This window comes from Callorhinus ursinus, unplaced genomic scaffold (genome assembly GCF_003265705.2).
Source record: "Callorhinus ursinus isolate GAN/ISIS: 27379988/994484 unplaced genomic scaffold, GSC_fseal_2.0 scaffold3, whole genome shotgun sequence".
Lineage (NCBI taxonomy): Eukaryota > Metazoa > Chordata > Mammalia > Carnivora > Otariidae > Callorhinus > Callorhinus ursinus.
In genome coordinates, this window is record NW_027397065.1 from 83,520,679 (window position 1) to 83,544,998 (window position 24,320).

A 24,320-nucleotide genomic window follows, 5' to 3' on the forward strand; every position below is an offset into this window, starting at 1 on the left:
TTCAACTTGAGAAAGGGGGACGAAAACACTGAAACGCTGAGCTTTGACACATCTCCTTAGACATTTCTTTAGCATTCCAAACAATGAAAACAAAAAACCCATAATTTTTATTTCCCTCACCAAACATCTTTGCTCTTCCCTCGTTTAGTAAATAATCTAATCAAGGCAGAAGTTGGAGAACCATTCCTGATATTGTCTTCTTCCTCATTACTTTTATCTAAGCTACCGGCAGTTCCATTTGATTTTACCTAGAGGCCATCTCAAACCCATCCAGTTCACTCTATGAACTAGCAGCCCGAATCACTATCATCTTTTGTCTAAATTGATGTATTAGCCTCTAAGGAATGGGCCAGCATTCGGGGCAATGACGTGGTAGATAAATGCAGACTGGGAAATCGGACTGCCACAGCTCTGCCTTTGAGCAATGGAGTGACACTGGGCAAGTTTCCAACCTTCTGAGGCAGTTTTTCTAACCATACAGTGGGAAATAATGAGTACACACCATATACAGTTGAGGCAAGAATTAAAATTGCTCATACGTGAAATGTGTTTAGGAGGGTGCCTGGTACATCGCAAATACTGTAGAAATGCTTTTTTCTTTTCCTTCTTCCTCCCTCCCTCCTGCCCTCCCTTCCTTCCTTTCCTCTTTCCTTTGTTAAATTCTAATTCCTTGCATAGGCTGTTCACAAATTACTCCTCAATTTTACGCTGTGCTCCCTTTCACCTACTCTTCTCCAATCATTCTGAAGTTTTTCATTCCCTCCACCGCCCCAAGCACATTTCCCTCCTGGTATCTGCTCCCTGGTTTTGTGTCTGCGCAGGGAGTGCTGCTCTCATTATTGACAGGGTTGTATCTGAGTTTGTGTTTATAGCTTAAATACAAAGTCCTCCAAAAAGCTGGTTTAAACCATCCAATCTAAATTAAATTTCCCCTGAGTCTACCCTATGGCTTTCATTTAAAAAAATTAAATTATTTTAGAATAATTTTAGATGTATTTAAAAGTGGCAACAAGAATACAGAAAGTCCTTGTGTAACTCTCACCCAATTTCCCCTCTTAATATCGTAGAAAACCATGGTACATTTGTCAAAACAAATAAAACAACATTAGTACATTATTATTAACTAACCTCTAGACTTTATTTGAATTCTGTTAGTTTCTCCACTAATATCCTTTATATCCCTCAAATTGAAATGAGGTCATACTAAGGGCACCTGGGTGGTCAGTAGGTTAAGCGCCTGACTCGGTTTTGGCTCAGGTCATGATCTCACGATTGTGAGATCAAGCCCTCATCAGGCTCCTTGTTCAGTGCAGAGTCTGCTTGAGATTCTCTCTCCCTTTCCCCCTCCCACTCATGCTCTCTCTCTCTCCCTTTCTAAAATAAATGAATAAATCTTCATCATGGGTAAGAATTTAAGAAGAGTTTTTATAAATTGGCATGAAAAAGAAAACTTCATGAGAAAAACATCGCCAAAGAACATGAATAAGTAGTTCAGAAAGGAAGAAAGGAAGAAATGTAATTGGCCAGTAAGTATTCAACAAACATTAAGCACATTAATAAATGAATTCCAATAAAAGCAATAATAAAATATCTTTGCAATTTAACTGATAAGAAAACACAAAGAAAGAAATTATATAGTTCTAGGGTTTGTTATTGCTGTATGAAAACCAATTCTGTAATCTGTACATTTGTGCAAGCTTTGGAAAAGGCAGCTTTACAATATGTATCAATGTTTAAAATGTGCATGTCATTTGTCCCAGCTGTTTCATATCAGTGAAGTTATCCTAAGGTGTTAATGTAGAAAGTGTGTGTTTGTGTGTGTGTGTGTGTGTGTGTGTGTGTGTGTGTGTGTCTGTACACAGAAAAAGAGAATATATATATGTATATGCACAAACACAAAGATTGTCATTGCAATTTTGTTTACAATATCAAATAACTGGTCTCATTCTACGTGTCCTCTCATAGGATATTAAATTAATTATGTACAACCATATAAGAGATGAATATATTTCCATTTAAAAATGGTTTTTGTATGGTAATTGACATAATAAAGGACCATCTCTTATGTTTGGGTAAAAGAAAAGGCTCTTGAGAAAAGTACATGCATAATATAATCTTTTTTTATTTATGTGTGTATGCACAAAGAAGACATTTAAAATCACATTTACAGATGTTTTATCCTGACTTGGGATATCTGGGTTGATTTTACCTCTTTTTATGTACTTCAAATAGCTTAGAATTTTTAAGTAATTATTTAAAGAGATAAGATTAGATAGAGATAAGAAAGAGAACCAGAAACAAATATGAAGACAAATTTACAGGTTAAATACACAATAACTATTAATAACCAATATGTGTATGAAAAGATATTCAACTTCAGTAATGATCAGGAATATGTATTTGTCAACCAAATGTGGTATATGATTTTCCCTCATTTGGCTGTATATATATTTTTTAAAGTGATAAAATCTAGGATAGAGAATGGTTATGAGTATATATTTTTTACATTACTAGCACAGGATTTAAATTGATATAAACTTTCTGGTTGGCAACTTCATCTCTAGCAAAACAATTTAATAGCTTTATTGAGGTGTAATTAATATACCAAAAAAAGTGTCCATATTTAATGTGTAGAATTTGATGAGTCTGCAAAATTGCAAACCCAAATGATACCATCACCAAAATCAAGGAAATAGACATATCCAATTCCTTTGGTGGTTTTCTTTTTTCTTTTTCTTTCTTTTCTTTCTTTCTTTGGAGGGGAGGGGGTGGTAAGAACACTTACATGAGATCTACCCTTAACACATTTTAAGGTGTACTGTACTCTATTGTTTACTATAGGCTCTACGTTGTATAACATCTCTAGAACTTACTCATCTAGAATAACTGAAACTTTATACCCATTGAATAATAAATCCTCATTCCACCACGAAAGTGTGCATATAATTTGATCTAGGAAGTCTTTTTCTAAGCATGCACCTGAAACAACTACTTGCAATGTGAACTAAGAGACCTGTACAGCCACATTCTCTGTGGCATTTTGTAATACTAAAACTTTAGACAGATATTAAACGGCTACTCTGACAGAGCTCAGGAGACTACTGTGTAAGTAAACTATGGAAAATTGGATAGTAGTTATGAAGTAATACACTGGTCCTATATAAATTGACAACAAAATAGCTCCAAATTGTATAATTACATTGAAAATTAAGTTAGAAAACAGTACTCAGTTCCTCATTGTAATGTGATTAATACAAATAAAAATATTTTTTCTTAATTTTTAAATGTTTAGGAAGATACATGAAAAATGTTGAATATGTAACTCTGATGTAAGAAATGGGTAATAGAATACATGAGAATATTTTTAAAATATGTAGCTTCTCTATTTTTGATGATTTTACAAGAAAAATATGATCCTACCTAAAAATATGCCACATAAATTAAAAAGCTTCAGAGAGTGTCGAACACAGGATTTCATAATGCCCAAAATGTATTTACTTCTTTCCATAATTGGATTTTCCTTCCAAGGAAGCTCTAAGACTCCATGATGACAGAAAAAGCAATTGTCTTAGTCATCGCTTTAGCTATAGCACATGGCACAAAACAGGCATTTAAAAATTTTTGTAGATGGGGCGCCTGGGTGGCTCAGTCGTTAAGCGTCTGCCTTCGGCTCAGGTCATGATCCCGGGGTCCTGGGATCAAGCCCCGCATCAGGCTCCCTGCTCCGCGGGAAGCCTGCTTCTCCCTCTCCTGCTCCCCCTGCTTGTGTTGCCTCTCTCACTGTGTCGCTCTCTGTCAAATAAATAAATAAAACTTTTTAAAAAATAAATAAATAAATAAATAATAAAAATATTTGTAGAAGTAATTCACAAATAATTGCATTAATTAATTATACCAGTTAACTACCTAATCAATGGAACACATAAGAGCCTGGTGAGAGTATTGACCTGGACATAGCCAGCCTAGTACCAAAAGGTAAAACAGTTTATTACTGCTGCTTACATAGTATTTCCGCACTCAGGAAAATGTGCTCTTTGTAGGATTCTCTCACATACTGAAATACTGTCTTATTAAAATAGACCTTTATAAATATATGTCACCATAACATCTTTTATAACAGTGCTATTAATGTTATGAAGCATACTAAGCAAAGTTTTATAATAGTTTTCTTCATGAAAGTTCTTTATACATTTGAAATGTTCATACCCTTCTTTTACATAGCCTTAAAATTAAATTAAATTGTATCCTTTTAAAGTGTAGTAATTATAATTAATAGTTAAAGTTTGGAAAACAAAGTCTCTTAAGAAACAATCAATATTACAAGTCCAATTATTTAAATGAGGCTGAGAAACTGTAATTTTTTTTTACTGCTTAGTAATTGAGTAAAGAATGGAAGGTCATCTTGACAACAGAAGATAGAAAAATAAAATGTTAATGAATAGCAATAGTTCTGCTCATTATAAATAGTATTGACTTTATAATATGTAGAACAAATACTTATATTTTTAAATCATTTAACAATTAAACACATATTTTCTTTTAATATATATCCCAAAGCATTAATTTTGATAATAAACTAATTGCTTCTTGAAACAAATTAATGTGACTTATAGAGTACAAAGTTAGGTTTGCCATCTCCCTTCATCTTTCAATCATGAATGGCCCAGAGACCAAAACATTGGAAGATCATAAGGGAAATTGATAAATAACATCCCTCTTTCCCACATCCTGACACTTGAACCAATTGAAAATTGAAGAACAGTAAGGCAAGTGGAGAGAATATTGGCATCCTTATAAAGCTTATAGTAGAGAGCATGGCCTGGTTGCAAATTAACACTGGACTTCTTTTTTTTTAAGATTTATTTATTTATTTGAGAGACAGAGAGGGAGGGAGGGAGAGCATGAGCATGTGCACATTAACAGGGGGAGGGAGGTGGAGTGAGGGAGAAGGAGAAAATCTCAGGCAGACTCCCCACTGAGAAGGCAGCCTGATGTGGGGCTCAGTCCCATGACCCTGAGATCCTGACCTGAGCCAAAACCAAGAGGAGGTCTCTTAACCAACTGAGCCACCCAGGCACCCCTTAATATTGGACTTCTTAATATTGTGCTGTATTTGGCCATGGTTAGGCAGTTACACAAAGTGCTTCTAAAATTGGAGTCTGTTCCTTAGAGAACTTATTTCAAGAGGAGCAAATTACTGGGCATCTGACTACCAAGAAAAGAAGGAGCTGGTTTCTAACTGCCCAGCTGCTTCCATCGCTCCAATCAGCCAAGTGACTCCTTTCCTCCTAGGGAAGTGTAAAAAAGCACAATCCAGTAGTGTTAAAAAGATTAGTGCATAGAAATATAAGGCACGGGGAAAAGAGCCCCATTCTAACATTCACCAATATTCTCAAGCATTTATCAATAAGGGATTTAACCTCTCCTCTGTTTACATAATTTTTTCTACATTCTTGGGGAGGTTATCAGTACCATGCCATCGCTAATCCGCTCCTACATTCACAAGGCCCCACTGCCCCAAAACTAACCAATTCAGCTTTGTGTATATTCCAGTAATTTCTATTGGTTAGTAATTATTTACTCTCCAAAGGCTCTGAAACATATATTTATCAATTCCAATGCTCTCTTCGCCCAAGGCTAAATATTCCCTCCATATACTATATCTTATTCGAAATTGCTATACATAGCCCATCAGAGACCTGGCATTTGAATGCTACATAAAGCTACTCTATAAATGAAACACAGCTACATAGAACTGCAAAAACTGTTAAATTCAGTTACAATAATTAAAGATTTTTAAGGTGTTAAAAATCCAAGGAAATTAAAATCCAAAATAGTTATCTTGTTCTTGTAAATTAAAACAAAACAAAACAAAATGCCTATCTTAAAATGCAAAGCAAACAAATCTGCCCCCATCCACCATTTTCTTCTTCTAATAACTATTAACAGAAAGTCTCTCAATACCTGGGTGGTGATGCTGTTCCCACAGCACCTGCAGCTGCTTCTCACTGGATGGGGATGAATCCTTCACGGTCTCAGAAGTTTAATTAGATCAGTGCCAAACCCCAGATGCATTGTTCACTTTTTTAAATGTCCAAACCTGTAAAATGATGTTATTTTCCCAATTCAGGACCCACAGTAACTAAATTTAAAACACATGTCACATTCCAACCCTGAAAGCAATTACCTTGAGGAAAATTGTAATACCAGAACGCAGTGCTTAGTTATGTAAGAGGACCTTTGAAGAGACTCGAGGGGACTGACTACTGAGCGGTGATTCAATCTGAAAAGAAGTTTTCAAATTACCGATTTCTTCTTCAGTAAGCTCTGGTAGTTTATGTCTTTCGAGAAATTTGTCCATTTCAATTATTATCAAACTGATTGGTATAAAGTTGTTCATAATATTATTGCTTTCTTCTTTTCTATGTATTTAAAACCTGTAGAGATGTCCCCTTTGTCTTTCTAATATTGATAATCTGTATCTTCTTTTCATTTCACTCAGTGCATCTGGACAGAGGTTTATTAATTTTATCGATGATTTCCAAGAATCAGTCACATTTGGTTTCATTGATTTTTTCTGCTTTCAATTTTATGGATTCCTACTCTTTATTATTTCATAGTTTCTTCATGTTTTAGGTTTATTTTGCTCTTCTTTCTCATTTCCTAAGAAGGAGGGTTAGCTTGTTGATTTAAAACTTTCTTGTTTTAGATTCTGAGCAATACATACAATAAACATCATTATAAAAGCTACTTTTGCAGCATCCCACAAATTTTGATAATCTTTTTAATTTCATTCAATTCAAAACATTTTTTAAACTCCTTTTTGACTACCTAACTCCTTAATCTGTAAGTCATTTAGAAATTTGTTATTTAATTTCCAAATATCTGGGGATTTTCCCTGAATATCTTTCTGCTATTGATTTCTAAAGTAATTCTACTGTCATCAGAAAACATACGCTAAATGGTTTCAATTTTTTTAATTTTTTGAAGTTTGTTTTAACAGCTCCAAATATGGACTTTCTTTCATTTCTTTCTTTATAGATTTATGTATTTATTCCAGAGAGAGAGCGCGAGAGCACATGCGCATGCGTACACGAGTGGGGGGAAGCGGAGAAGGAGAGAAAGGATCCTCAGACTCCCCACTGAGCACGGAGCCCGACATGGGGCTTGATCCCAGGACCCTGAGATTATGATCCTGGCCGAAATCAAGAGTTAGCCACCTAACTGACCGACTATGGACTCTGGGGGAATAGGCACCCCCAGAATATGGACTTTCTTGATGAATTCTCCACGTGCACTTGAGAAGAATGTGCATCTTCATGTTGTTGTTATGTAAATGTCAATTAGGTTGAGACATCTGAGAGTGCTGTTCAGGTGTTCTACTCCCTTAAGCATTATCCATCTACTTGTTTTATGATTAGCTAAGAATGGAGTGTTGGAGGCTCCAACTACAAATTATAGGTTTGATTATTTACCTTTTCAGTTCAGATTTATGTATTTTGAGGCATTTTGTTAGGTGCATACATATTATGATTGTATGCCTTCCTGGTAAATTGGCCTGATTGATATTATGGAATGTCCCTACTATTTCTAACAACATTCCTCGCTCTGAAGTCTACTTTGTCAGATATATTCTCCACTTTCTTTGGACTAGTGTTTGCATATTATTGTACTTATCTATTTCTTTTTATTTAAAATAGGCTTTTTCACAATTAGCTTGTGATTTTTCTATCCAATCTGACAACTCCTACCTTTTAATTAATATTTTTAAACATTTAATATAATGTGACTATTGATAGGGTTGGATTTCATCTCTGATCTTACTAGTTGCTTTCTATTTATCATATCTCACCTTGGTGCTGCCCTTTTTCTGCATTCTTTTGGGTTTGTAATTTTTAGTATTTAATTTTATCTCTACTTTTAGTTTATTATTTATACCTCCTTTTATTTTTAATTGATGCTCTCTTCTTTATAATATCTAACAGTAAAATCTATTTTCTAAAAATACTGAAATATTTTACATAGAGTGTAAGAATCTTAAAATAGTATACTTCCAATCCCTTCCTCTTATTCTTCTGCCATTGTCGTGCATTTACTTTTATGTTATAAATTTCACAATGCATTGTTACTATTTTCTTTGTTCTAAACAGTCATTTTTAAAGCAGTTAAATTTTTTTAAATATCTACTTTAAATTTTGTTCTTTCAAAATCTCTTTCTTTCTGTAGATCCAACTCTTCTTCATACCTTCTTCTTGAAAAATTTCTTTTAAAATTTCCTGTAGTGCAGGTCTGCTGGCAATGAATGTCTCAGGTTTTATTTGCCAGAAATTGTTTTTATTTTGTCTTCAGTTTTGAAATACATTGAAAAGGAAAAAAAATAAAGAGAGATAAAGAAATTGAAATCTATATTAACAGCTTTTGTTTTTATCACCTACTACCTTATGTCACTCTACTAACTCAAGGTTTCCAGAATTTCTAACAACAATTCTGCTGTCATTATTGTCTCATTCTTCTGTACAGAATGTCTTTTTTTCCTCTCCCTTCAAAATTTTATTTTTCTTCTTGTTTTCAACAGTTTTACAATGTCATATTTAGATTTTATTTGTTGTTTCATCTAAAGCTTTTTATGTCTTTCATTTAATGTCTTTCATTACATTTGGAAAACCCTCAGTGATTTCTTCAAATACTTACCCCTTCCTATTCTCTCTCTTATCCTTCTGTGACTCCAAATGTATGTATATTACCTCACTTTACATTGTCCCACCACTCTTGGATACCCTACTTTCTTATTATATTTTTAATTGATTATATTTTAATTATTTGTCTCTTTGTATTTTAATTTGACATTTCAATTGATATATCTTCAAGATCACAGATTCTTTACTCAACTGCATAACTATGTAGAGTTTTCAGATGAGCCCATCAAAGGAATTTCTCATAGATGATACTGTTTCTAACACTTTGTCACTTCCCTTTGTCACTTTCTTATCACTTCCATTTCTGTGCTAAAATTCCCCATCTGTTCACGCCTATTGTTCACCTTTTCTACTAGATATTTAGCATATGAATCATAGATATTTTAATTCCTGATTGACAGTTCCAACGTCTGAGTCTTGTTCTGATTGCTATATCTCTTGAAGATGCTTTTCTTTTTCCTTTGCTTTTTTGTGCCTTGTAATTTTTGATGGATTGCCTTTTCTCCAATAATTGAACTTTTGTTTCAGTTGTGTTTACCAATTAAAGTACTCTTGGCAACATAATTCTGAAGCAGCTAGCTCCCTTTCAGCTCATTCCTGGCTAAGGCTGGCACATGTGTTGTTTATAGACAAGCCATGGCCAACTGAACACATTAAGTGAGGTATTTTATTAATACCCAGAACAAGTTTCCTGCTATTGGCCTAAGACCTCACATGACCTGCCTTTCATTTTCTTAACAGTCTGCATATATCTGCGGACAGTGTAAAACAGCCCCTCAGCTATATAAAAACATCTTATTATTTTGTATAATATCACAATCTTCCTTAATTCAATAAGTCACTTGCTTAGATATTCTGCATAAAATGTAAATATACAAATGGAAACCACAACAAAACAGGAGTGAACATTGCACAATATGACATAAAACATAAATTCTTTTGCATATTTACCTAACAAGTATGTTTCTTAGCCCAAACAATACTTTCATTTAAAGTATCTGGTCATTCTAATAATCACAGGATAATATAATAAGAGACATACTTTTAGGGTAAGTTTTTCTAAATAATTTTACCTTATGGATCCATTTTCAAAAGGCTTTACTTTGTGTGAATTTTCAAAACAAGAAAAGAATTAACTAGTTTTCATCAAGTCAAATTATGTAATTTGTTATTAAAGTTCCTTAAGCTTTGAAAAAGTGATTAAGACATACTTCTCATGATAATGTTGATCTACAGTGGTGATAGCACAGAATAAAATAAATTATGACTACTATAAAGGAATTTTCATTCACAAAAGTTATATTTTTAAGTGACATTTATTCGACTGTTCATATGGTTGGTTTCTTATTCATTCAGCTGTTATTTCAAAATAGGCAAGGTACTTCTTATTTCTTGCAGGTATGCACAGGCAGAGAGACAAATGCAGATAGTCAAATGTAGGCAATAAAATGCATACATACACACATGCATACCTGTGCATGCACACACCCACAGGCACAGACACACAAATTCTCGTTTAAATAATCCAAGAGATAACATGATCATGGTTCTGACCATAAACACTTGATTTAGTTTGAGTCCTGCCTTTACTGCAATTGTCTTTCACCCATAGTTTCCTCAATAAAAGAAAGGTGATAATATCACATGGTCCATAAGGTTATGATGATTATTAGATGGTATAATACATTTAAATTGTTTGGCAATTTGTAAATCTTTGTACAGTCCTTGAAACCATCATTTATACTACTTTTTCTAAACGTCATTACAACTATGCATTGGAAATCACATATGTAGCAGCCTCTATGTTAGCCTCTGGATGCAAATTTGAACATCATTTCCAACCTTCAGGTCGACCACCGTCTACTAAATGAAGTGAATATGTCTTGCCAACAATAGAGAGGAAGTGAGTATTTTTTTCTTCCCTGGGGAGCAAGACAGTGGAGCCCTGGGAAGATAGCAAGGAAACTGTAGCGTAGAAATCTACCTGGATTGAGTAGATAACATTGACTGTGACCATTTTGACAATTCAGGGAAGGAAATTTCCTTTGGAGCTAATATTTATAATAGTTAGGACTTTATCCCACCAGCCAAATGCTTGTTTTGAAGAGTTTTGAGCAAGTTATCTAAATAATCATATCTGAATTTCAAGAAAATAGTTTTGACAGCAGTATGCTTCAAAGATGTGAGGCATTTGGTTAGTCAGAAAAGACCACGCCTAGTCGGAAGTTTGAATGGAAAGGTCAAGATCAGGGAAGTGGCAATGGAAATGGTGAAGAGGAATTTGAATCAAGAGTTTAGGACAAAAACACCTATATTTTGTAAACAACTGGGAATCAATGTAAGAAAATAAGATGTCTGGATTGACTCTAAGTTTTCTCCATGGAGTAATTGAGTGGATGGTGGTTTTACCCACTAAATAAATGTTATAGTATGTAAGAGAGGAAAATTAAAATCTTGTTTTACAAATGCTGAATTTTGGGAAGCTAGGTCACATCCTCATAGAAATGCTCAGTAAGCAAGAGAAAGTACAAGATTTGAGACTCAGATCCATGGAGTTATCAGCAATTTTTTTAGATCAACAGCAAGATCTGTAAATACAATAGGCATAATGCCAAAGAAATATGAAAACATAGATAGAAATATAATTATTCATGGCATATATTTTGGTTGCCTCCAAAATATGTTTCTCACAAGGTGACCAGTCCAAGCCAGACGGAGTTTCCCAGTTGCTCTCAACAGTGTAGATCAGAAATGAGCATGTGACTGATTCCGATGAGCTGTGAGGGGGAATGTGATGGTGGGATTCACGGGGAAGCATTTCTTAATGCTAAGAGCAAGACATAGTAAGAAACAGTCTTTCTCTTCTGTCTCCGGACATAAGCCTCAAAATGCTATAGCTATCTTGCTGTAAGATCGAGAATAGAGTCAGCATGAAAAATACCAGATTTGAAAAAGAGAAAGAATCTGTTTCCACCAACATAGGGGTCATTTTGGATTTCTTCTGATCGGAGGTAACAAGTATCTTTACTATTCAAGTCATTTTGATTTGGAGCTTCTGTCACTTGAAGTTAAAATCTTAATTACTGATTGTGATGGTTAATTTTATGTGTTAACTTGACTAGACTGGTGACAAGATGTTTTTTCAAACATTTGTCTAAATGTTTCTGTAAAGATTTTTTAATGTGATTAACATTTACAATCAGTTTAAGCAAAGCAGATTACCCTCCATAATGTCTGTGTGCCTCATCCAATCAGCAAAGGCCTCAGAGCAAAGACTTAAGATTTCCCGAAGAAGGAATTCTGCCTTCAACTGTAACAAAGAAATTTTGCCAGTTTCCAGCCTCCAGACTCAAGACTGCAACACCACCTATTACATAAATCTCCAACCTGACAGTAAACCTACAGATTTTGGTCTTGCCTGTCAACACAATCTCATGAGCCAGATCCTTAAAATAAATCTCTTAATATATATGGGTTCTACTAGTTCTGTTATTTTGGACAAATCTGACAAACACACTGATGCAGTAGTTCTATTTTATAATTAGCAATATTATTTTCAAATAATAGATAATAATGATAATTGATAGATAATCAAAATAATTACATAAAATCGATTGTCTGGTTCTTTCTTCTACGAAATAACCTATGTTTGTCATGGTCCAGAGAACTAACAGATTTAAATAATCTTAATCCTAGATTCATTTTATTAAATACCTATATACCTATTCGAGACATTCATTTAGCATTTTCAAAAGTACTCAGTGAATATTTATGTGACTATTTTTAACTTAAATTGAATAAGGTCTATTTTGCTTAACCTCATTTATTTTGAGTTCTCTGGATCTGGATAAACTTAACATTTGTTCTTTTATGATGGCAGGATTATCTTACCTACTTTTGTTTAGTACAAAAGAGTTTTCTCACAGTAGAATTAAAACAATGAGAATATGTATCAAATTATGAGATAATATAATCTTACACTCACAAATAAATTTTTATTATCTCTTGTCAAGGAGACCACTTTGTATGCCTTTGTGTTGAATTACTAAAAGGGTAAGTTTTTTTTAATGCTAATGCTTATTCCTATTTCACTTTGTATGCTGCATTAAATTAATCTTTATAATTTATATTTGATGAAGTTATTTTAAAGTGTTTGCCAATAAAACACATGAAAAATAGAACACAAATCAAACAACTATGGCCATGATATAAGCATTATTATGAGAAAAGAATCTATTACTCATCAGTTGAAAGACGTGTGACAATAATTATATATGCCTGGTAAGAAAAATACTATGAATCTGAGTGAATATTGAGATATGGTGTTGTAATATGCCATGTGAGTTATGTCTCAAAGAAGGCAAAAACGTTTTGTCGAAAGTGATGGGATATAAATATTTGACGATAACTACAAAGCTTAAACAATTTTACTTATGTAGGCCAGGAATCATTAGACTATTGTAAATTCTGCATGGAATCAGATCTATCCTTCCATTTGTCTGACTGGTCTCAGTCTGAAAGAGCATTATGTATATATTGAAAGGTATTAGTAACCAAAATCCTCAAAAAAGAGAAGACTACACTGCAGGCATTCTCAACATCCTTCAATAATGTTTCATGGCAAAGTTAAATAAAAATATATTGAACAAATTTTACTTTTTAAATGAAAGTATATGGGCATAATGGAAGCACATATTTAAATGGAAAGCCACAACATTTTGATTGCCTTCATCTTAAATTTCAACATTTTAAAATTTTAGAAGTGTATTTATTCATTAAATGTATGTTCGTAGTCTAATCTATGCTGAGAATAATGCTAAATGGTAGAGCAATGTAGAAGCATACAAGTGTCAGCCTTCTGATCTGATCGGGGGCGGGGGGAGCCTGACAAAGAGCACTGGGAACCTGGGATTGAATGAGGAGCACGCCGACATATGCAAACACTGCCACTTTGAAATAAAACCACCAAACAAAATGAAACCTGGACTATTGTCCTGGCAATGTAGGGCAAGAAACCGCGTGGCAAGAAACACCATGGATAATGTGTCACTGGTGAGAAATAATGGTGAAGTGACCAAGTCCGTATGGACCCACATCCACAAACGCACACCTTCACACCCAGAGAGGCACCCTCAAACACGCACACTGAGATTTCCGGGCATCAAGCAGCCATTTGGGTTTTTAATATTCACCTCAATTAATTTTGTCCTGTGCTGCATATGAAGTGCTCTAAACCAGAGACAGATTATGATTATTTATGGAAAAAGTGACCACATGATTCCCCATCCCCCAATTCTTATTCTGGGTCAACACAATAAAAAGCCCATCTAATGTTCTATGCATATAAAACTTGATGTCTGTGTCATAAACAAGGAATGAAGAAAAAAGTGAATTTTTTCGGCTCACAGAGGGGAGAGAGGCAATAGCTCCTCCTGAAGAGGGCTCCTTGGAAATTAAGAGGGCTGGATTCTTACTCCAAATCTTTAGTTATTTATAAATGAACCTCTCTGCCAGCCAGATAAATTATGTGTCTCGAGGCACAGATGTCTCCAGTGCCCCTGTCATCATTCCTTCTTGAAAGATGGAGTTGTGCAAATCTCTCTGTCTAATTCTCACAATCTACAGAGTTGTAAATTAATTTTAATTTGCTTACTCCTTCGCCCAGGATGCCAAGTTTCATCAAAATTAGTTCAGAAGCACTGTGAATTGTGTAAGACTGTTGAATCACAGACCTGTACCTCTGAAACAAATAATACATTATGTGTTAAAAAAAAAAGATGGAAGGGAAAATTGAGGAGGGCAGAATCGGAGCGGGAGACAAACCGTGAGAGACTAAGGACTCTGAGGAAAAAACTGAGGGTTCTAGAGGGGAGGGGGGTGGGGGGATGGGTTAGCCCAGTGATGGGTATTAAAGAGGGCACGTATTGGGGTGCCTGGTGGCTCAGTCATTGAACATCTGCTTCCGGCTCAGGTCATGGTCCCAGGGTGCTGGGATTGAGCTCCAATAGTCACCTTGTTGAAATAGTACTGAAAATCAATATGCAGCAAAATTTATGGGAAATAGATTTTTGACAACTCTCCTGGTTTCTGTTCTAGTGATTTCCTTAATTTTTCTATCTCTCTTATGTCAACTTTATTTATGTTTATCTATTTAATTTGTGGTATCAAATTTATTTGTAGATTTGAGCCAATTGTTACTGATAATTGTTTGAATTTGCTCTGTATTTATAACTCCTTTATAAAGAAATCTTATTGCATAACTTCTGTGTACAATACACATAAAGAAAAAGTTTTTTTAATGAAAATTTTATGACATTTTTCCAAAGTTTTGAATTGTTTGAAGAAAAATTATTACAAAACTATCTAAGTCAAAAATAATATTTGACCTTCAGAACACACTATAATCCCTTTCATGATATTCTGTATTTATTGATTTTGTCACTCTTTTATTTTTTTTGAGTATAATTGACACACAATCTTACTTTGATTATTCTCCTTTATCATAATTCTATACTTCTTCTTTATTAATTCTTCAGAACATCTAAATGTCTATCTCTTCCATTCATTGTCCTTAAGAATTATTATTTCATTATGAATAAAAATTCTTCTGCTACTTTAGACTTAATTTTTGCTTTAGTATTTATTAAGTCCTGTGACTATTTTTCCTATATTTATCTTTTTATTTTACTACATTTTTAAATAAAAGACATTATTTATTTACTTTCTTTTTTTCATGTTAATAAAAAATAAGACTAGCAATTTCCTCTGAGTACCACTTTCATTGTGTTTTTCAGGCTTAAATATAAAGTACTCTACTTGTCTTTCTACATTTTAAAAATTTATAAATGAAATATAAAAGATTTTATACGGTGATAACTTCTATGGCGAAAAACAAGCCATAAAAAAGACATAGAAAATAGTTAGAATCATAACTTTAGTTAGAACTATCGGTAAAGCCCATTAAGATGTGGCATTTCAGCAAGAACTTAAAGGAGATAAGGGAGCAAGACATACGGATATTTTGGTAATGAACATCACCGGCAACAGACACAGCTAGTGCAAAGACCCTGAGGTAGGAACATTCCTGGAAAGTTTGAGAAACACAGTGCAGGTCATTGCTTTGTCAATGTTGACTATTAACAGGAACCCTTTGTTTTTTACTTTGATAGAGATGGGAAACTATTTCTGACACAATGTGACAAACATTTTTAAAAGGAAAACCCTAGACTCTAGCTATTGTGTTGAGAATCCACTGGGTCAGCATTGGGAGTAAGACCAGGAAGAGATTCATGAGAATGTCTTGGATTAGGCTGGTAAATGCAGTGAGAAGTGGCCTGAATTAGATACATTTTGAAGTTTTGAGTAAAATGGGATATAAAAGAGCAGAAGAGAGACACAGTTAAAATTTGGGAGAATCAACAGCCCACAGTCCCCCTGGTGGTGAAAAATTTGTGAGAGGGTTGGAAAGAAAGAGTGAAGATTGGAACAGATGCTTGAAATTGAGAAAATGAAAGGTTCATTGTTATAATGACAAAATGTGGTCTATGCCCTGAGAATGAGTTGCTGAGTGTGGAGGGTACCATCATTCAAGAAACTGGGAGTACAGGGTTTCGGGAGGTTCATCTACCCATAAACTGAAATTACCAAACAATTAAGTAATAAAGTTTTGCAGGAGAGAGGAGATGATTGGGTGCTAAAATCCTCATCAAATAGGGGCGCCTGGGTGGCTCAGTGGGTTAAGCATCTGCCTTCAGCTCAGGTCATGATCCCAGAGTCCTGGGATGGAGCCCTGCATCCAACTCTCTGCTCAACGAGGAGCCTGCTTCTCCCTCTCACTCTGCCTGCTTGTTTTCTCTCTCTGTGTCAAATAAATAAATAAGATCTTTAAAAAAATCCTCATCAAATAAAGATGATTTAACTAAGTATTAGGAGGAGACTGTAACAGGTGGGTAATTCAATGATACACCTGATGACATGAGACTCAAAGCTGGGAATGGAGCTCAGAAGGAAGGAAGTGAGAGACATCGGGAAGAGGCCAGGATATCCACTCTACCTCCAGGTCAATTAGTCAGAAGTATGGAAGAGAAAACAGCCCTCACTGGAGGGGACTGAAGAGAAAGCAATGGCTCTGGCAAAGAGCCCACTTCCAGTTAAAACAAAAAGTCAAAGAGAAGCAGTTGAGAACAGAGGGTGTGTGTTGCTGATGAACAGTCAGTTCCAGAGGATGCCTGAGAAGGTCTCAGGAACCAGGAAAAGATAAAATAAGGAAAATGAGGCAGGGAAGTGTTGAGGCATAGGGAAGTTGGAATGCAGGAAATGAAAGCTGACCTAGGGTCCTGGGCTTATCACGGTGACACCCATATGACTCATCTTCAAGGTCTTGCTATGGCAGAGGAGATGGCAATGCTGTGACTTTTGAAGGAGAGAGCGCAGTGGGGACTTGTCAGGAGCACCCAGAGTTCCAAAGCCTCCTTTTCCTTCCTGCCAAAAATATAAACCTGGAGAAGAGCTTATTTAGAGCAACTAGATCTAGAGTTCCCTCCCAAGGGCTCGTCCCTGTCCCTACAGCATGGGCAGCAACACCCGGAAACAAGTTAGAAATGTAAATCCTTAAGTTCCAAACCAGACTTACTAAATTGAAAGCGCTGGTGTGCAACACAGTCATCTGTGTTTTGATAAGTACTACAGATGATCCTGATGTACGTAAACAGCTGTTTGAGAACAATGGTCTTAGACAGTAAATTCTGGGCTTTCCCCTACATGATTTATCCCCGTGGTGATCTGGAGGCCAGGGTTCATGGCAGATGAACCTGATTCTAGGAGCTATGCTCCAACGAATGCACAGTATTTCCTCATAATAGCTTAGTTTGTTATATAATATTTTAAAGAATTTCAGTGATATTGCCATAGAAGGAAAAATTTATAGATATAATCGAAACTCACCCAGAAGATTAAAAACTAAAACTATTAAAACTATTAATTTTGTTGAATTTAATTTCCTAAATAAAATGAAAATACATTTGTTGAAACAATTATATGTATATCCTCCCAAAATAAAAGTGATATCTCTTCAGATATATGGAGACTTGAAATTGAAAATTAAACCATATTTCTAGAATAATGAAAATATCAATATATAGCATCTTATAAGGAAAAGTCAAAGAGGACTGCAGGTTATTGAAGCTGAATAGGAATCTTTTCATAAAATTCAACAAAATTTGACAGAAACATTTGTTAATAACCCAAAACTTTTTTCTTTTCTTTTTTATTGTGGATGTATCTTTTTTATTTATTTTCTTATTTTTTTATTATGTTATGTTAATCACCATACATTACATCATTAGTTTTTGATATAGTGTTCCATGATTCATTGTTTGCGTATAACACCCAGTGCCCCATGCAGTACGTGCCCTCCTTAATACCCATCACCGGGCTAACCCATCCCCCCACCCCCCATACCCTCTAGAACCCTCAGTTTGTTTCTCAATGGTTGCATTCAATTTAGATAGCATATACAGTTTACACTGCATATTTGATACAATAAAATGGCTAAATACAGATGTTTAACCCTTCTGTTATAACAGAAAAAAAATCCTTTCAAAACTATGATTGAAAAGATAATTAATAAATAGATAAAATGGAAATGGAGTCATTACTATTAATTTATGTTTGACTCCACATGAAAAATTGGCAGATTTCAGATCTCATTACTATTATTGAGACTGTTAAAACAGAAAAAAATCAGTTTTTCATAAAATATTAGCAGACAAGCTCACTTAATAAAGAAGCAGGCTAGATTAATCAATTCATTTATTCAACAAATTCATTCAGCTACGCAGTCTGCTGTATTAGCGTTGGGCTTATGCAAAGCTGGTGTATCTGCACTTCAGACACACACTCCCAGTCGTGCAGTGGCCCTGGGAGACATTCCTTTCCATTCATCCATCCACAAGAAAAGTTCCACCTTCCTTAGTGTGACATCTTGATAATTAGGATTTATGTGTTTGGGCTTTCAATATTTTCAGTCATTATGATTTGCCTATTTTGTACTCTGATATTGTGATTTATAAGAAATATATATTTAATCTTCCTCCCCGTTCCTGACAGAACTCCTGAAACCCTTGGAATTTCCTAAGTGATTTCCTAAGTGATGAGAGCCATAAAGGCGTCTTTTTCTATGTTAATGAAATGACTGTTGGAAAGCCTCTTGGTAGCCTTAGGATGAGAGCTGGTTGTCACAGAGAACCAGCCATGTGATTAGAAGGTTGGAACTTTCAATCCCACCCTCTGAACTCCAGGGAGTGGGGAGGGACTGCTGGTTGAATCAGTTGCCAATGGTCAATGATTTAATCAGTTATGTCTGTGTAATGAAACCTCCATAAAAACCCAAAAGATAAGGTTCAGAAAGCATCCAGATGGTGAACATGTGGAGATTGGGGAGAGTGGCCTGTCCCAAGAAGGCATGAAAGCTGCACGCCCTTTCCCCATACCTTGCCCCATGCATTTCTTCCATCTGGCTATTCTTGAGGTATAGCCTTTGACAATAGACTGGTAATCTAGTAAACAAAATATTTCTTTGAGTTCTACAAGTTGCTCTTGCAAATTAATCCAACCTGGGGAGGGGATCTTAACAACCCTTGATTTAGCCAGTCAGAAGCCCATATGATAACCCAGGTTTGCAATTGGTGTCTGAATGGGGGGGAGGGGCAGTCTTATAGGACTGAACCCTTAACCTGTAGGATCTAATGCTATCTCCCCATAGAGTGTCAGGACTCAGTTGAATTATAAGACACCCAGCTGGTTTGTTGCAGAGCATTGCTTATTGATGGCGTGGGAAGACTCCCCCACCCCACCCCCACACACGGAGAGACATTGAAATTCTATCCAGGAGCCCAAATATGAACATTTTTCTGAAAGAAGGCATACCTTAACTCATTGGTAATTAACACCTGGTAGTTTAGCAAAGGATCAACAAGAACCTGTAAAGTGAGGCATTTCTAGAAAACTGTAGCAAGCATTATACTCCCACATAGAAAGACTAATGTAAAGGGGAAATACATATGTGAAGTAACTGTTTCTTTGACCTACATTTGGATAAAGCCCACCCTGTTGGAATATATGGCAGAAAACTTAACTCAAAGAAATGTGGCTTTTACAATTTAAAGACGCGTGCTCGCTTCGGCAGCACATATACTAAAATTTAAAGACCCAACAGCCTACTTGTCATCTTCAATGTAGCCAAGATTATATCTAAAGCTAAGTCCAATTTTCATCTACAATAAGCATAATGTTGGCTGAAATGAATGGGTTTTAGCAGGAGAATTAAAATGTCTTTGTTACTGTAAAACTCATAAGAACATATTATATGAAAATAGTTATAGCGTTTGATGAATAATACCAAAAATTTCAATGGCTGGATATATAATAAAAGAGATTCCATTTAGGCAAAACACTCTTATAAATACTTCATGGAACTAATATATTCTTACAAGGGTAAAGCTAAGAAATTTGTAGGAAAAAAGTGTAACAAAAGTTCAAATCAGGGGTTCCTGGGTGGCTCAGTCAGTTAAGCATCTGCCTTTAGCTCAGGTCATGATCTCAGGGTCCTGGGTAGGGATCCCTGCTCAGCGGAGAGTCTGTTTCTCCCTCTGTCTCCTCTTCCCTGACACTCCCCTCCACTTGTGCACGTGCACACGCGTACATGCTCTCTCTATAATAAATAAAATCTTAAAAAAAGAAAGAAAAAAATCAAATCAGATTATAAAATTAAGCCAAAATAAATAGAAGTCTTTCTAATACAACTAAAGAAGTATGTGGGGCTAGAAGACCATACTGAAAAATTCAGAAATATCTAAAAAAATGTGATTAAACCCATAATAGACAACAAATGCTTGGATTGATGAATTTGTTGATTGCTTCCAACTAACTGGAGGTTTTCACTTATATTTGCTTAAATTGGAGCCACTAATCAAAATGCTTAACTTCTCCATGACTGACATGAGTTTGGCTCCACGTGTAACTCAGCGGTAGATCACGATAATCCCTTAAACAATAAACCCCGAATTACTGAGTTCCACTCATGCTTCCTAGGGCAAGTCCCTTAAGCTTATTGATCCACAAGTTCTTAATTTTTTTAAAGTAATATTAATAAAAATACATTTTTTACGGGTACTGAAGAAAATAATGAGTTTAAAATGTTTTTATATTATGTAAAACACTAAACATATATAATGATTATAAGTAAGGGGTTAAGAAAATACTCCACTCCCCAAATCAACAGCCTAAATCCAAATCTCACTTCTCAAACTCCAAAACAAAGCACACAGAGGGGAAAAATAAAATTCCCACCTAACAAAACAAATCAAAACAAACAAACAAAATCTCTAATCAAGACCAATAGCATAAGCAGGAGATAGAATATTCCAAACTTCAAATAATGTGTAAATAGGAAATAAACACCAAAATTCAGCAAGTCCATTCAGAAGCAACAGAGTCAAGGAGGTACTTTGTGGAAAACACAGCAAGGGACTACAGGTGATAAAACACATCAAGTTACCTCAAGAAATAGAAAAGCCCCATGTGAGGTATAGAAAATCCGCAAACAGTCGTGGGACCTGGTGGACCAGAGTGAGTAATGCCAGTGGATGACAGCAAGACTACACCAAGACACTCCGAGCCTCCTTCTGACGGCATTCCTATGGCTCTTATCTTTATTTCACTCCATCCAATAGCCAACATCCATACTGCTCCTTCAGAGGCCTTCCATCAAGCCCATGGAGCCCTCTGCAATGGCAGACAGAGAGCTGGAGGTGGCCCTTAATCGACGATTACAGGGTGTGGAGTGTGAAAGCCCAGCCTCACTGCTGGTGATCAAGACAATTCTAAGGGTCTATGCAACTCTGCCAGATAGCACAAGCTCACTCGGTTCCTTCTCTTTCTCATTTTGCTTTTTAACCTCCTTGCCAGTTTCCTTTGGGAGCATTTTGATCCCCGCCCCTCCCCGGGGAATCCAAGCCAAAAAAACTAGCCTCTGGGAAACTGAAAGAAGGAGACCTGAAATTGCATGAATTCACAGGAGGAAGTACTGCTTCTGAGGACCGATGGGAACAGCCTGAAATAAGACGTGTTCTTTGGAGCCTTGATGCTGAAGGCAAAGAAAGACTAAGGAATAAGTCAGGGTCTTATAGAAACAATAAAGAATGATGACCCATAGACATACTAACATGTCTGCCTTCCTCAATGAACACAATCAATTTAACAAAACTATCCTTGACTCTATCAATACTATTAACAGATTCAGGTGTCACCCTGTTCAGGATGACTCAAGCTGCAGAAAGCTACCCCATCAAAGGTAATGTTCCTTCTCAAGGTGGCTCACATCCAAGACTTTTTGGAGCCAGAGTATATGAAGACCTGGCCATCTGCCCTAAATGGATAATTTTGAAAGGTCACTGTAGCTCCAGATCATCCCACAGGGACAGCCAAAGCTGTACCCCTGCTCTATTTCTCCCTCTCCCCCCCAACTACTGCCTTCTTCCATTACCTGCACAGGTGTTGATCCTAAGGGCACCCTTTATTAAGGGTCAAATTCTATTTCAGTCTGTTGCTAAGGCACCCAACCTGTGACATAAACCAATCCAAATCTTCAGCATCCACTGCACACCACTGCAATCTGTGATACAAGAGGAAAAAATCACTTACACAAATCTATTGTAAGAAGAAAACAGAGTAAGATAGCTTCTAGCTTATGAAAATTCTTCCCTACAAGACATTCATGAGGCAGAAGAAAATTGTAACCCAAAAAATCCTTGAACAATTATTTGCATATGTTATAATCCCTGTATCAGAACAGCAAAAACAGAGGACAGAGGAAGAAAAGGGAACATGCAAATTAAGAATTGTGTATAATGAAAGAAGAAATTTGAAATAACTCAAAATAATCTTAGAAATAAAAATTATAAGGGTCAGCGAAGAAAGCAATGACAGTAGTCAAGATACAGAAATGAAATAAGGGGATATAAAGCACAAGAAAAGAAAATAAAGAAAGAAGTAAAAAGAAGCACTGCTTGACCTGAAGATAAAAACAGAAGCTATATTGTATGCATAGAATTCATAAAGAAAAAAATCCAAAACAAGAAGCAAACATATATTTAAAAATTATCTAGGGGCGCCTGGGTGGCTCAGTCATTAAGCGTCTGCCTTTGGCTCAGGTCATGATCCCAGGGTCCTGGGATCGAGCCCCACTTAGGGCTCCCTGCTCAGCAGAGAGCCTGCTTCTCCCTCTGCCTCTGCCTGCCTCTCTGCCTACTTATGATCTTCCTCTCTCTCTGTCAGAATAAATAAATAAAATATTCAAAAAAAATTATCTAAGAAAATTTTCTAGAAATAAATAAAGATTTGGATTTCATGCAGGAAGAGTCCATGGTATATCTGGGGAAATTAACCTGGAATGGTCATTTCGGTGATATATCCTACTGTAGTAAAATGATCAGACTTTAATAAAGAAACAAGCAAGCAAAAAAAAAAAAATCCCAAGAATTCCAGGAAAATAATAGTAAGGCATTTACAAAAGAAAAAGAAAGGAATTCAAGAAGAAGGAAGAGGAAGAGAAAACAAAAATCAACTCGGCATCAGATGTTTTGAGAGCAATATAGAACATAGGAATGAAAAGCAGAAGATTTATAGGAAACAGAAAAATGAATAGTGTGAACCAAGGACTTAATATTCACCAAAGCTGTCTGAGTATCCAGACCTTAGAAGAAGAGTTTAAATATGCAGTAACTCAGGGATTACTGTATTCTTGAACCTCTCTTTTTAAAACTGTCTAGAAAACAAGCTTTGCCACCCAAGGATGGTGGGGAAAACTCTGGCAAAAGGACTGACAAGAAAGCAATGAGTTTATCAAATGGTAGATCTAGGACTAAAACAAGGTGGGGACAGAGTGGAAGAATAATAATTAAATACTCTGTGGTCCAACTAAAATTATGAAAAATGAGTGTAAAGTTTAGGGAAAATGGAAAGTGGGGTAATCCCATTGACTGTACCGGAGCTAACAATCTGAGTAGAAAAATATCAGGTAAAACTGAAAAATAAAGTGTACGAAACTAATTAAGAAAGACTGGAACTCGCATTACCTAAGATCTTAGTATAACGGTAACACTAGCAGGCGCCTGGGTGGCGCAGTCGGTTAAGCTGCGGACTCTTCGTTTCATCTCAGGTTGTGATAGCAAGGTCGTGAAATCGAGCCCCATGTCCGGCTCCACTCTGGGAGCAGGTGTCTGCTTAGATCTCTCTCTCCTTCTCCCTCTGCTCCTACCTCCCACCCCTGTACTCTCTCTCTCTCTCTCACTCTGTACTCTCTCTCTCTCTCTCTCAAAATAAATAAATAAATAAATCTTTATGGTAACACTAGAATAACATGAAAACTTTCTGAATTAAAAAAAATGTAAAAAGAGAGATAAGAAGAGAACAATATGGGGAAGTAGATGCAGAACATGTGCATATATAAAATATAAAATAATATGACTGGTTTTAGACTAAAGACATCAGTTAGGTCATCAATGCTTTACTCACCTGTTAGAAGAAACTAAGCATGTTGTTATTAACAGTGAATAGAAAGACCAA